Source organism: Macrotis lagotis, chromosome 7, assembly GCF_037893015.1.
Source record: "Macrotis lagotis isolate mMagLag1 chromosome 7, bilby.v1.9.chrom.fasta, whole genome shotgun sequence".
Taxonomy (NCBI): Eukaryota; Metazoa; Chordata; class Mammalia; order Peramelemorphia; family Peramelidae; genus Macrotis; species Macrotis lagotis.
Window position 1 is genome coordinate 165,545,218 of NC_133664.1, and position 13,762 is coordinate 165,558,979.

Here is a 13,762-nt window from a genome sequence, read left to right on the forward strand (position 1 = left end):
CTATAAGAAACCATAAAGTGTCAGACTCTAGAGAATCATAGAATGACCTATGGGATCTGATGCTGAGTGAAGGGGGCAGAACCAAGAGAACAATGTACATATCAACGATGTAAACAATAATATTATGTGATGAACAACCATGATGGAAGCAATTCCTCTCCATAGTCTAGAGAGCTAGGACAGCTGTATTTGACTGGTTGGATTATATTATCCCCAAGCAGAAGAAGAAAAACAAAACACACACACACACACACACACACACACACACACACACACACACACAAAACAATCCTTCAAAAACTGATGAATACTTTATAAAAATTATCTAATGTATCTCTTTCCTTTAATGCTAATTCCTTATGCCAAAAATTACTGATTTGTAAGCACATTTAACAAAATGTGTATTTAAATTGTAACCTAACTATTCCCTGTTGAGGGGAAGGGGAAGGGAAGGGATTATGCAGGGGAAATTTTATACCTTGGAAATATGCATGTGCATATGGATGAAAATAATAAATAAATAAATTTAAAAAATATTTCTTCACTTGAAAACTGTCTGTTCCTATCTTTTTATCATTTATCATTTAAGGACTTGTAACCTTATAAGTTTGGAGCAATTCTCTCTATATTCTAGAAATTCACTGTATATTCAGATAATTATCAGAACCCCTAGCAATGAAAATTGTTTTTCAGCTTTCTCTTTTCCTCCTAAACTTGGAAGTATTGGTTTTATTAGTGAAAAAACTTTAAAATTGAATATAGTCAGGGGCGGCTAGGTGGCATAGTGGATAAAGCACCGGCCTTGGACTGAGGAGTACCTGGGTTCAAATCTGGTCTCAGATACTTAATAATTACCTAGATGTGTGGCCTTGGGCAAGCCACTTAACCCCATTTGCCTTGCAAAAAAAAGAAAAAACAACCTAAAATTGAATACAAAATAATCCATTATTTCTTGTTGGTCATAAATTTCTCCCCTTTCCAAAAATCTGACAGACAGTATATTTCTTGATCTGTTCATTGGTCTATTGGTGTCATACTTTTTGTCTAAATCCTGTATCCAATTTGACCTTACTTTAGTATAGGGTGGGAGATGTGGGTTTATGTCTAGTTTTTGTCATACTATTTTCTATTTTTCCCAACAATTTTCATTAAATAGTGAATGTTTTTCCCAGAAGTTAAAGTGTTTGGGTTTATAGTCATTAATTATTGTTGCTTTTGAAACTGTTCTAATTCATTCATCTATTATGCCATTTTTTAATTAACACCAAGCAATTTTGATGACAGCAACTTCATGATTTAGTTTTAGATTTGGTAGAGCTAGGCCACCTTCCTATATAGTTTTTTTATTGTTATTTCTCTTGCTATTCTTGACCTTTTGTAGTTCCAGATGAATTATGTTACTATTTTTTCTAGTTCAGTAAAATAATTATTTGGTAGTTTACTTGGGGTGGCATTGAATAAGTAATTTAATTTGGGCAGAATTTTCATTTTTAATCATATTAACTCAACCATAAGCCATTGATATTTTTTGAAATGGTTTAAATCTCACTTTGTGTGAGAAGTGCTATGTAATTTTGCTTATACAGTTTCTGGGTTTGACTTGAGAAATTCCCAAGTTTTTTTTTTTTTTGTTGTTTTTTGCAAGGCAAATGGGGTTAAGTGGCTTGCCCAAGGCCACGCAGCTAGGTAATTATTAAGTGTCTGAGGTCATATTTGAATGCAGGTAATCCTGACTTCAGGGCTGGTGCTCTTTCCACTGTGCCAGCTCACTGCCCCAATTTCCAAGTTTTTAATGTTGGCTGCCATGATTTTAAATGGAATTTCTCTTTCTATTCCTTGCTTTTTTGTGTATATATATATATATATATATATATATATATATATATATATGCTGATTATGTGAGTTTATTTCATATCCTGATACTTTGCTGAATTTGTTGTTTCAAATAGTTTTTAAGATGATTTTTTTTGGTTTGCTAATTATACAATCATATCATCTACAAAGAGAGAAAGCATTGTTTCTTCATTGCCAATTCTAGTTCCTTCAATTTATTTCTTTCTCTTATTGCTAAATCTAACATTTCCAATGCTTTATTTAATAGTAATGGTAATAATTGGTATCCTTGTTTCACTTTCAACGATGTTATTGAAAAAAAAAAACTCCAAGTTTATTCCCATTACATGTACTATTTGTTGATGGTTTTAGATAGATACTACTTATTATTTTAAACAAAATTTCTTTCATTTCTATACTCGCTAGGGTTCTTAATAGGAATGGATATTCTATTTTGTCACAGACTTTTTCAACATCTATTTAAATAATCATGATTTCTATTGATTTTTATTGATATTTTCAATTATCTTGAGTGTTTTCTGAATATTCAACCATCCCTGCCAAGCTGGTATAAATCCTGCCTGATCATGATAGATTATTCTGGCAATAACTTGCTGTAATCTCTTTACTAAAATTTTATTTAATATTTTTGCATCAATGTTCATTAGGAAGATTGGTCTAAAATTTTCTTTGTTTTGTTTCTTCCCGGTTTAGGGATCAGCACCATATGTGTGCCATGAAAGGAATTTGGCAGAATCCCTTGTCCTGTTTTTTAAAATAGTTTATACAGAAGAGGAATTATTTGCTCTTTAAATGTTTAATACAATTCCCTTATAAATATATATGGACCTGGAGACCTTTTCTGAGGGAGTTTATTGATGGTTTCTTTCTCTGAAATGAGGTTATTTAAGTATTTTACTTCATCTTCTGTTAATCTGGAAAGTTTGTATTTTTGTAAGTATTCATCCATTTCCCTCAGTTTTTCAAATTTAATGGTGTGTAGTTTGTCAAAATAGCACTGAATTATATCTTTAATTTCCTCCTCATTGGTGGTTACTTCACCATTTTCATTTTTGATATTAGTAATTTGATTATTTTTCTTTTTTTTAAAAAAAGCTTTTTAACCAAATGTTTATTTTATTGGGTTTTTTTCATAAAACCAACTCTTAATTTTATTTCTTGCTTCAAATTTTATTAATTTCTCCCTTGACTTTCAGAATTTCTAATTTAGCACTTAATTAGGGAGCTTTAATTTGTTCTTTTTTCTAGCTTTTTTAGTTGCATACTCAATTCATTGATCTCTTCTTTCTTTATATTATTCATTTAACCATTTAGAGATGTCAAATTTCCTCTAAAAATTACATTGGATTCATTCTTTATATTTTGGTAGATTGTCTAATTTTATCATTTGTTTTTGCAAGCCAATGGGATTAAGTGTCTTGCCCAAGGTCACACAGCTAGGTAATTATTAAGTGTCTGAGGCTGGATGTGAACTCAGGTACTCCTGATTCCAGGGCCGGTGCTCTATCCACTGCATCACCTAGCCATTCGAAGTTTTATCATTTTCTTGAATTAAACTATTGCCTATTTCAATGGTTTGCTGTTTTATCTGGTTGTTCTTTAAAATTAAGCTCTTTATTCCAATTAATTTTTGGTTTATCTATTCATGGTTCTTTATTATGTGTAATTTTTATTTCTTATTGATCTGAAAAGTATACACTTATTATTTCCTGCCTTTCTGCATTGAATTTTAATGCTTTTAATGCCCTAGTACAAGGTTAATTTTGGTATAGATGCCATTTATTGCAGAGAAAAAGACATATTCTTTACTATCCCCATTTAGTTTTCTACAGAGATCTATCTGAGTTCTCTAAAATTTCTTTCACCTCCTTAACTTGCTTCTTGTTTACTTTGTGGTTAGATTTATCTAGTTCTGAGAGATGGAGGTTGAGGTCACTATTATAATTTTATTGTCCATGTCTCCTTATGATTCACTCAGCTTTTTCTCCAGGAATTTGGAAATGATACTACTATGTGTATATATGCTTGATAATGATATAGCTTCATTGATAATTGTATAGCTTCATTGCCTATGGTTTCTTTTATGATGATGTAGTTTTAGCAAAACAAAACACAAAAACCTCAACCCTTCAGAATCTGATGATCACTATAAAAATTATCTCTTATGTATCTCTTTCCCTTAATCCTAATTCCTCATACCAAAAATAACTAATCTGTAAAGATCAAACATTTATCAAAAATATATATGTTATGATGTTATCATACATATATACTGACTGTTCATCACTAAAGAGATGGGAGTGAGAAAGGAAGGTGGAAAGAAATTTTGTAATTTAAAAATATACATGTGCATATGGACAAAAAGAAATTAGTTAATTAAAAAAGTTGTAGTTTCCAGGCAGCTAGATGTGCAGGTGATGGAGTACTGGCCCTGGAGTCAGAGGACTTGAGTTCAAATTTGACCTGACATTTAATAATTATCTAGCTACTGTGACCTTGGGTAAATAACCCCTTTTCCTTTCAAAAAACAAAAACAAAAAAGGTGTAGTTCCTTTCTTATCCTTTTTAATGGGATTTTTACTTTTATTTTATATCAGAGCTGGATTGCTACACATGATTTTTTCACTTCAAATGAAGCATAATGGATTTTGCTCCAGCCTGTGTGTATCTCTCTCATTCAAATGTGTTTCTTTGTTAACAACATATTATAGAATTTTGGATTTTAATTCATTCTGCTATCTGCTTCCCCTTTTTGGGAGAGTTAATTTCTTTTACATTTACAATTAAGATTACGAGTTCTGTAATCCCCTCCTTGATATATTTCTCCATTTATATTTTCCTCTTTTCCTTCCTCTTATTCCTCTTTGCCAAAGTTCCACTCCCTTTCCCCCCTTTAACTTTTCTTTTAAATTTTAACTTTCCATTTATTTTCACTTAAACTCAAATGGGAATGTACTTTATTCTGTCTGTGGTCCAAGTCTATTGAATTTGATTTACTCAGTATTCACACCCTCCCTTTTCCACTACTATAACAGATCTTTGTGCCTTTTGATCTGGTCTTATTAATAGAGGCAAGTATTATCAATCAAGTGCTAGCAGTTAAGTACTATCAATCAAAGTACCCTCAATCAAAGATTGATTAATTTATTACTTGATTGCTTGATAAACTCAAAGTACTATACAGGTACAATCACAGGTAATTGATTAATTGTTAAGCTTGATCAATTAATAAGTAGCATCATAGTCATGAAGTACCCTTCCCTCTTTTGGCTCATCAGAAATACACATCACAAGAAATATACATCATGAATCACATCAAATTATAATCATTTCATGCATTATCCACTTTTCAAGTACCCTCCATGGACATAGAATTCTCATGAGCCAAAGCATCATGCAAAGTCAAATCATTTCATGAATCATTTGTACCCTCCTCCAAACATACACTCTCTGTCACTACCCCCCCCTTCCCCTAAAGTCACTTCTGTTTTAATTAACCATAGTGTCTCTAAGTACTCTAAATACTGGGACACTCTGAAGGTCTCTATTTTTTTAATATAAGTATTTGTTTTCCACTTATATACGATAGTTGTTTCTACCTATCGTTTTGGTAATGTTTTGAATTTTACAAATTTTCCCCCAACCTTCCTTCCTTCCCCCCACAGAGGGCAGTCTGATAATCTTTAAATTGTTTCCATGTTATACATTGACCAATTGAATGTATTGAGAAAAAAAATCATATCCTGAAGGTCTCTCTTAAGAACTTTACAATTGATTGTTAAGGTACGGAAGAAAATGGCACTGGACATCAGATGCCCTCATTAGAGAAAGTGATGAGCTCTAAGAGTAAGACAGCATTAAAGTAGGTCAAAGAAAACTAAGATACATAAGTTTAGAGTAGCAACCCAGCTTTTCATCTGGGCTTTTTGTCTCAAATATAAGTGATGTCATCTTGCTCCTATTCAACGCAAAGACAAGAACCAACCACATCAGGGACTTCTGGGGCAGAACAAAGATGGCAGTGTGAAGCTATCATGTTCCCAGAGCTTTTCTCTTTTTTTTCAACTAATTCATTTTCCTTCTTTTTTTAAAAAAAAATTATTTATTTCATCCATTTGTATACACACACACACACACACACACACACACACACACACACACACACACACACACACATATATATTTCCAAATTACAAAATTTCCCTCCAACCTCCCTTCCCACTCCCTTCCCTTCAGTATGAAACAGTCAGGTTAGCATTTTGCATCCATATTTTGTTTAACACGCTTACAAATTAGTAATTTTTGGCATGAGGAATTAGGATTAAGGGAAAGAGATACATAAGAGATAATTTTTATAAAGTGTTTATCAGATTCTGAAGGGCTGTGTGTGTGTGTGTGTGTGTGTGTGTGTGTGTGTGTTTCTTCCTCTGATAGGGGACAATATAGTCCACAACCAGTCAAATACAGTTGTCCTAGCTTTCTCTGGACTCTGGAGAGGAGTTACTTCCATCTCATAATGTTGTTGTGTACATTGTTCTCTTGGTTCTACTTCCTTCATTCAGCAGCAGATCCCATAAGGCATTCCATGCTTCTCTAGAGTCAGACCATTTATGGTTTCTTATAGAACAATTCTATTCTATGGTATTCATGTACTATAAATTATTTAGCCATTCCCCAATTGATGGGTATCCCCTCAATTTCCAATTCATTGCCAATTCAAAAAAAAGCTGCTATGAATATTTTGGGATGTGTGGGACTTTTCTCATTTTTTATTATTTCTTCTGGATATAGACCCAGAATTGGATAGATGGCTTTTTTTGCTCTTTGGGCCCAGTTTCATATTGTTCTCCAGAAAGATTGGATTTGCTCACAACTCCACCAGCCATGCATCAATAGCCCACTCCTTCCACAATGTCTCCAACATTGATCATCTTCCCTTTTCCTCATCTTGACTAATCTAATAGGTCAGAGATGATACCTCATTGTTACTTTAATTTTCATTTTTCTAAACAATAGTGATTTGGAGCATTTTTTCAAATGATTATATGTAGCTTTAATTTCTCCATTTGAAAACCGGTCATATCTTTTGATCATTTATCAATTGGGGAATGGCTTGTTATCTTATAAATCTGATGCAGTTCTCTATATATATTTTAGAAATGAGACCTTGATCAGCTCTCCTGGTTGTAAAGATTGCTTCCCAGCTTTCTGATTTCCTTCTAATTTTGGCAGCATTGATTTTAGCAGTGCAAAAATGTTTTAATTTAATATAATCAAAATCATTCATTTTGCAGTTTATAATGTATTTTAAATCTTGTTTGGTCATAAATTTAAACCTTTTCCATAGGTCACATAAATAAAGCATTTTGGGGGCTATTAATTTATCTGTGGTATCACTCTTTATGTCTAAATCTGGTATCCACTTTGACCTTCTTTTGCATAGGGTGTGAGATGTGGAACTATGCCTATTTTTTGCCATACTATTTTCCAGTTTTCCCAACAATTTTTGTCAAATAGTGAGTTCTTATCCAAGAGGCTGATATCTTTGGGTTTGTCAAATAGTAGTTTGCTGTAAATCATTTGCTGTGGTTTGTTTTGAATCTATCCTAATCCACTGACTGCTGAATTCGAGTATAGTTTTAGGTCTTGTAGAGCTAGGTCACCTTAGGTTACATTTTTTTCATCAGTTCCATTGCTATTTATCCTTGCCCTTTTGTTGCTCCAGATGAATTTTTTTAAATTATTTTTCTAGATAGGGAAAGTATATATTTGGTAATTTGATTGGTATGGCACTCAATAAGTAATTTAATTAGGGCTCAACTCATCTATGTGCATCTGACATCTTTCCAATTATATAGATCTGACTTTATTTGGGTAAGGAATGCTTTATAATTTTGTTCATAGTTTCTGGGTTTATCTTGGGAGGTAGATTCCCAAGGATTTAATGGTGTTTACAGTTATTTTAAATGGAATTTCATTTTCTATTGCTTGCTCTTGAGCTTTGTTATTCACATATAGAAATGTTGATGCTTTATGTGGGTTTAATTTTATATACTCCTACTTTGCTGAATTTGTTAACTGTTTCAAGAAGTTTTTAAGATGATTTTCTTGGATTCTCTAGGTATACAATCATATCATTTGCAAAGAGTGAAAGTTTTGCTTTCTCATTGCCAAGTCTGATTTCTTTAATTTCTTTTTCTTATATTGCTGCTGCTAGTATTTCTAATACTATATTAAATACTAATGGTGATAATGGGCTTCCTTGTTTCATTAATGATATTATTGGAAATGTTCTGCATTTATTCCTATTAAATATTATATTTGTAGATGTTTTAGATAGATATTATTTATTATGTTAAGGAAAAAACCATTTATTTCTAAACTTTCTAGTGTTTTCAATAAGAAGATATGTTATATTTATCAAAGGCTTGTCCAGCATCTTTTGAGATAATCATATGATTTTTGTTGGTTTTGATATTGATATATTTAGTTATGTTGAGTGTTTTCCTAATGTCTGCCTGCCTGGTATAAATACAGCCTGATCAGGGTGTGATATCCTGGTAAAAACTTGCTGTAGTTTTATTGTTAACATTTTCTTCAACCTCATTGGTGTTAGTTCATTATTTTCATTTTTGATACTGGTTATTTGGTTATCTCTTTTCCTTTTTAAAATCAGATTAACCAAAGCTGCATCTATTTTATTGGCTTTTTCATAAAACCAATTCAGTTTTATTTATGAGATCAATAGTTTTCTTGCTTTCAGTTTTATTAATCTCTCCCTTGATTTTCAGAATTTCTAATTTTATTGCATCATGATCTGAGAAGTGTGTATTTATTATTTCTGCCTTTCTGCATTTGATTTTAAGGCTTTTGTACCCTAGTACATGGTCAATTTTGGTGCAAGTGCTATGTACTGGCAAGAGAAAGGTATATTCTTTTCTTTTCCCACTGAGTTTTCTTAATTTCTGTCTTATTTATTTTGTTTTTGGATTTATCAAGTTCTGAGAGAGGGAAATTGAGGTCTCCCATTTTTAAGTTTTGCTGTCTAATTCTCCTTGTAATTCACTCAGTTTTTCCTCTAGAAATCAGGATGCTATACCACTAGGTACATACTTGTGTAGTCGTGATATAGCTACATCACCAATGGTTCCTTTTAAGAATATGTAGTTTCCTTCCTTATCTCTTTAAATGAGATTGATCTTTGCTTTTGCTGAGATTAAGATCACTACCCCAGATTTTTTTTACTTCTGCTGAGGCACATTTTGTATATTCTTGTATATTTGTATATTTCTTTGTATATTTTGCATATTCTTGTAAATAATATATAGTAAGATTCTAGTTTTTAATCCATTCTGCTATCCACTTCCATTTTATGGGAAAGTTCATCCCATTCACATTTACAGTTAAGATTCCTAGTTCCGTATTTCCCTCTATGATATCTTTCTCCATTTATAGTTATCTCTTCTTTTTCTCTTATTCCTCTTCACCAAAATTTTACTACCTTTCCCATTTGACTTTCTTTTAAAAATTTAACTTTGTTTATTTTCATTTATACCTTTCTTTCCCTTTTATAAGGCCCCTTTCCCTCTTATTTTTCCTTTTCCCAGTTTCCCCATAGAATGTCAGATTTTTATAGATAAGTGGGAATATATCTGATTCCCTTACTGAGCTAAATCTATTGAATAGAATTTACTCCACATTCATATTCTCCCTTCTTTACCTCCAAAATTATGAATCTTTGTACTTCTTCCCTTGATGTCATTTATTGCTCTAATATTATCAATCAGGTATCATCAGTCACAGTTTGATTATTTGATCTTTTGATAAGCTCCTATTGCTATCAAGATATCACAGATTGTTTACTTGATAGCTTGATAATCAGCATTGACTCAAATTGCATCAAATTAAAAATATAATCACTTTTTTACCTTACCCCCTTTTTCAAGTATGTTTCAAGAACACACATTCGTCTTCAGCAAAGTATCATGCAAAGACTTATTATTTGTTACACTATTTGTGTGCCTCCCCTCAGGCCTATTTTCTTTCACACTTTACTTCTGCCCCTCAGCACCCAGGATAATTAAGAGCTTCTTAAGTGAATCAAGGCTTATTATTTCTCCCACTTTACTCCCCCCATCCCAGCAAGTGTACTTTTACCCCTTGTTAAGTGAAGAGCTGGTTAGGTCAAACCCTGGTCTAATTAACTGTAAGAATTAAGTATGGGGAGATTTTGACTATCTCATTTGAAACCTTTAAAAATGTTTGTAAGAAACAGACACTGTCTTAGGTCCTTTCAGGTTATGATGTCCTCATTAGAAAAGGTACTTAGCACCTTGTGCTTAAAGTGAGTCAAAATATAATGAGACAGAGTTAAAATTAATCTCCTGCTTGTTTTCAGGACCTTTTGTCTCAAATATTTTGATGTCATCTTGTACCTCTTCAATTGAGAGACAAGATCGAATTATGTCTTTATCCTTTAGGTTCATTCTCTTCAATTATATGCTACCCTTTAATTATCTTTAAAGAAGTAAAGTCCTAAAGAATTAGAAGCCTTATATCGTCCCTTTTAGAATTGTATACAATTTGATAATTGACCAACATCTGTTTAAAACAGTTTTGTTTTTTTCCGTCCCCTTTTCATTTACCTTTTTTTATGCAACTCATCAGTAATATATTTTGCAATTGAATTCTCTGTTCAGTTCTGGTCTTTGTGTCAGGAAATTTTGGAAATATTCTATTTCACTGAACATTCATCTTTTTTGCTGACAGTATATACTGAATTTTGCAGGGTAATACATTATGGTTTGTAATCCCAGGTCTCAAGCTCTTTGAAATATGCTATTCCAGTTCCTCTGATCCTTTATTGTTGAGGCTGATAGGTCCTCTGTGAGTCTGATTGTGTTCAAAATTTTTATTTGAATTGTTTTCTTTTTGTTGTTAGCAATATTCTCTCCTTTATTTGAGGGTTCTGCAATTTGGCTATTACAACCCTTAGAGTTTTATCTTGGAGTCTCTTTCTGGATGGGTTCTGTGGATTCTTTCAATGATCATATTCTTATCTTCTTCTAGTAGATTTGGAGTTTTCCCTTGTAATTTTCTGCATGATGTTTTCCAGGTTCTTTTGTTGGTTGAGGCTGTTTGGCAGTCTGGTGATTAGTGGATTGTCACTCTTGAATCTATTTTCTGGATCATTCATTTTCCATAAAAGGTAATTTACATTTTCTTTAATTTAAAAAAAAATTCTTTTAAAATTTAAAGCAAAGGGGTTAAGTGACTTGCCCAAGGTCATACAGCTAGGCAATTATTAAGTGTCTGAGGTCGGATTTGAACTTAGGTACTCCTGACTCCAGGGTTGGTGCTCTATCCACTGCACCACCTGGCTGCCCCTTTTCTTCAATTTTTATTTATTTTGTGATGGAAACTTGTAGTCTTGTAGAATCATTGTTTCCATTTGTTCAATTTGAATTTTTAACTTTTTATTTTCTTCATTTAGTTTCTGTCTCTCCTTTTCCGGCTGGTTATTTTTATTTTAATGGAGTTGATTTCATTGGTCAACTTTTCACAATTTCCATGCATTACTCCTTTCTTTTTTCTGTTTATCTTTTTCCTCTCTTCTTTGGTTTTTAAATTCTTTTTTAAGCCCTTAGATAAACTTTTGTATTTGAGCCCAATTTATAGACTCTTTTGATACTTCCCTTGTGAGTGATTTTTCACTGCTTTCTTCTTCAGATATGGCATTGTTGATATCTTTGTCTGTAAAGTAGTTTTCTATAGTGAGCGCTCTTTTGGCTTTTTGGTTCATCTTTATTGTTTTGGTTCTGTTCCTGGGATATATGGAATATAGACCCAGGCTTTTATTTTGCCTGGGGCTGGGATCTGATCCCTGGTTTGTTGTTAACAGTGGATTGTTCCTGACCCAGTCCTGTCTTTTACCCAGCATTTCAGGATTCTGACTCGCTTGGGATTGGGATCCTCCCTGGCTGGCTTGCTGTCTACCTGCTGGGACCTTTGTTATTATTAAACTGTTGGGATCTGGACTGCATTGTGGCTAAAAGCCTCCTGCTGGCTTTCCCCTGCTCTCCTGCCTCCTGAATTTTACTTCCCCTTTTCCCCCAAAGAGACAAACCTTCACTGAAGATCCTCCACAATGTCTACAATTGAAAACTTCTTTGAATCTTCTCTTTTTCTTGGTAGTTTGAATGTCAGAGTAGAGGCTTCATGTATCTTTGGTGAGGAAAAGCTCTGGGAGCTTGTTAACTTCTGGCCACCATCTTATCTGCCCCAGAAGTTGACCAGAGCTTTTCTCTACCAAAGCTAAAAGGAAGCCCCTATTTCTATGACTAGCTACTCTATTTATCTAATATCAACAGTGACAGACAGATGATTTGAAAGATAGTCTAGACTGCTGTGAAGTATCATTTTTTTCCACTAAGGAAAGATATTAAAAAATCCTCACCTTTATTTTTCTAAAAGTAAACCTTATTATTTCTCTCATGTAGGCATTAAATTTATGCTTTATAAATAATTGATAGATTGATTTAAGACTTTAAATTTGCCTTTTTTCCTTTTCAAATAAGTACATGTTTTAAGCAAAATTCAAATTTAATTATAATTTATATACTGATAGTTTTCAGACCTATGTTTTCATCCCCAGTCTCTCTCCTAAACCTGAGTTCAGTTTCACCAACTGCCTTTTTGACATTCAATCTAAATATCCCAGAGACATCTCAAACTATACATATTCAAAAGAGAATCCATATTATTTTTCCTGAAACCTATTATTCTATCAAATTTTCCTATTTCTGTTACGCCATACTCCTCTTTATCCACATTTTCAAATCCAAAATCATGCTTCATCCATGAATCTTAATCATTAATCACCACCTTGCCTTTTTATATTCACAATACCTGTCAAATTTGAACCCTTCTCTCTACTCAGTTACCACCTTAATTGAGACTGATTATTACTTATTTGAATCATTGTAAATGTCCCAATAGGTCTTCTTATCTCATTTCTTATAACCTAATCTCCCTTCTCAACAATCATTTTTCTTAAACATAGACCTGACCAATTTCTGTCTTCCCCCAGAATCCTTATTACCCCTAGGATGCAATATTACATTTTCTGTTTAGTTATAAAGCATTTCACAAATCTGCTTACCACTTAACTTTACAACTCCATTATACTCTTCATTCTATCGGATAGTCAAATTTTCTTTGTTCTGATCATGGCTAAAATTTTATTTAGGTTTTTGTATCAATGTTTATTAAGGACATTGGTCTATAATTTTCTTTGTTTGACAGAACTCCTACTTCTCCTATTCCAAAACATGTTTATGTAGAAAAGGAATTAATTCTTCCTTGAATGTTTGGTAGAATTCCCTTGTAAATCTGGACCTTTGGGATTTTATTGATGGTTTCTTCAATTCTTTATTTCCTCCTCTGTTTATCTGGTCAGTTTGCATTTTTGTAAATATTCATCCATTTCACTCTAATAAGACTATTAATAATATAAACTCAGAGTCTTGCAAATCTAATAAAAAACCTAAGATATTTTTAATACAAAGATATTTTTTTCTCATTTTACTGCTTTTACAAAAACAAAATCAACATCAATTACTACTTATAGGAATTGTGTTGACTATTTCTGCAAAATCTTTTTGGTTTCATTTAATTAAAATTTTCATTTTGTTACTGTTTGCGTGTGATTGCCTTTATCTTTTATTTGCTCAAGATTTTTCTCTCTATCCATATCTATAAATGTTTTGATTTAATTGTCACCTGATTTTTTAAAATACTGTGACATTTAATATTTAACTTACATGACCATTTTGGCCTTATTATGGTATATCATATAAAATATTAGTCGAACCTAGTTTCTGCCAACCTGCTTTCCACTTTCTTCAA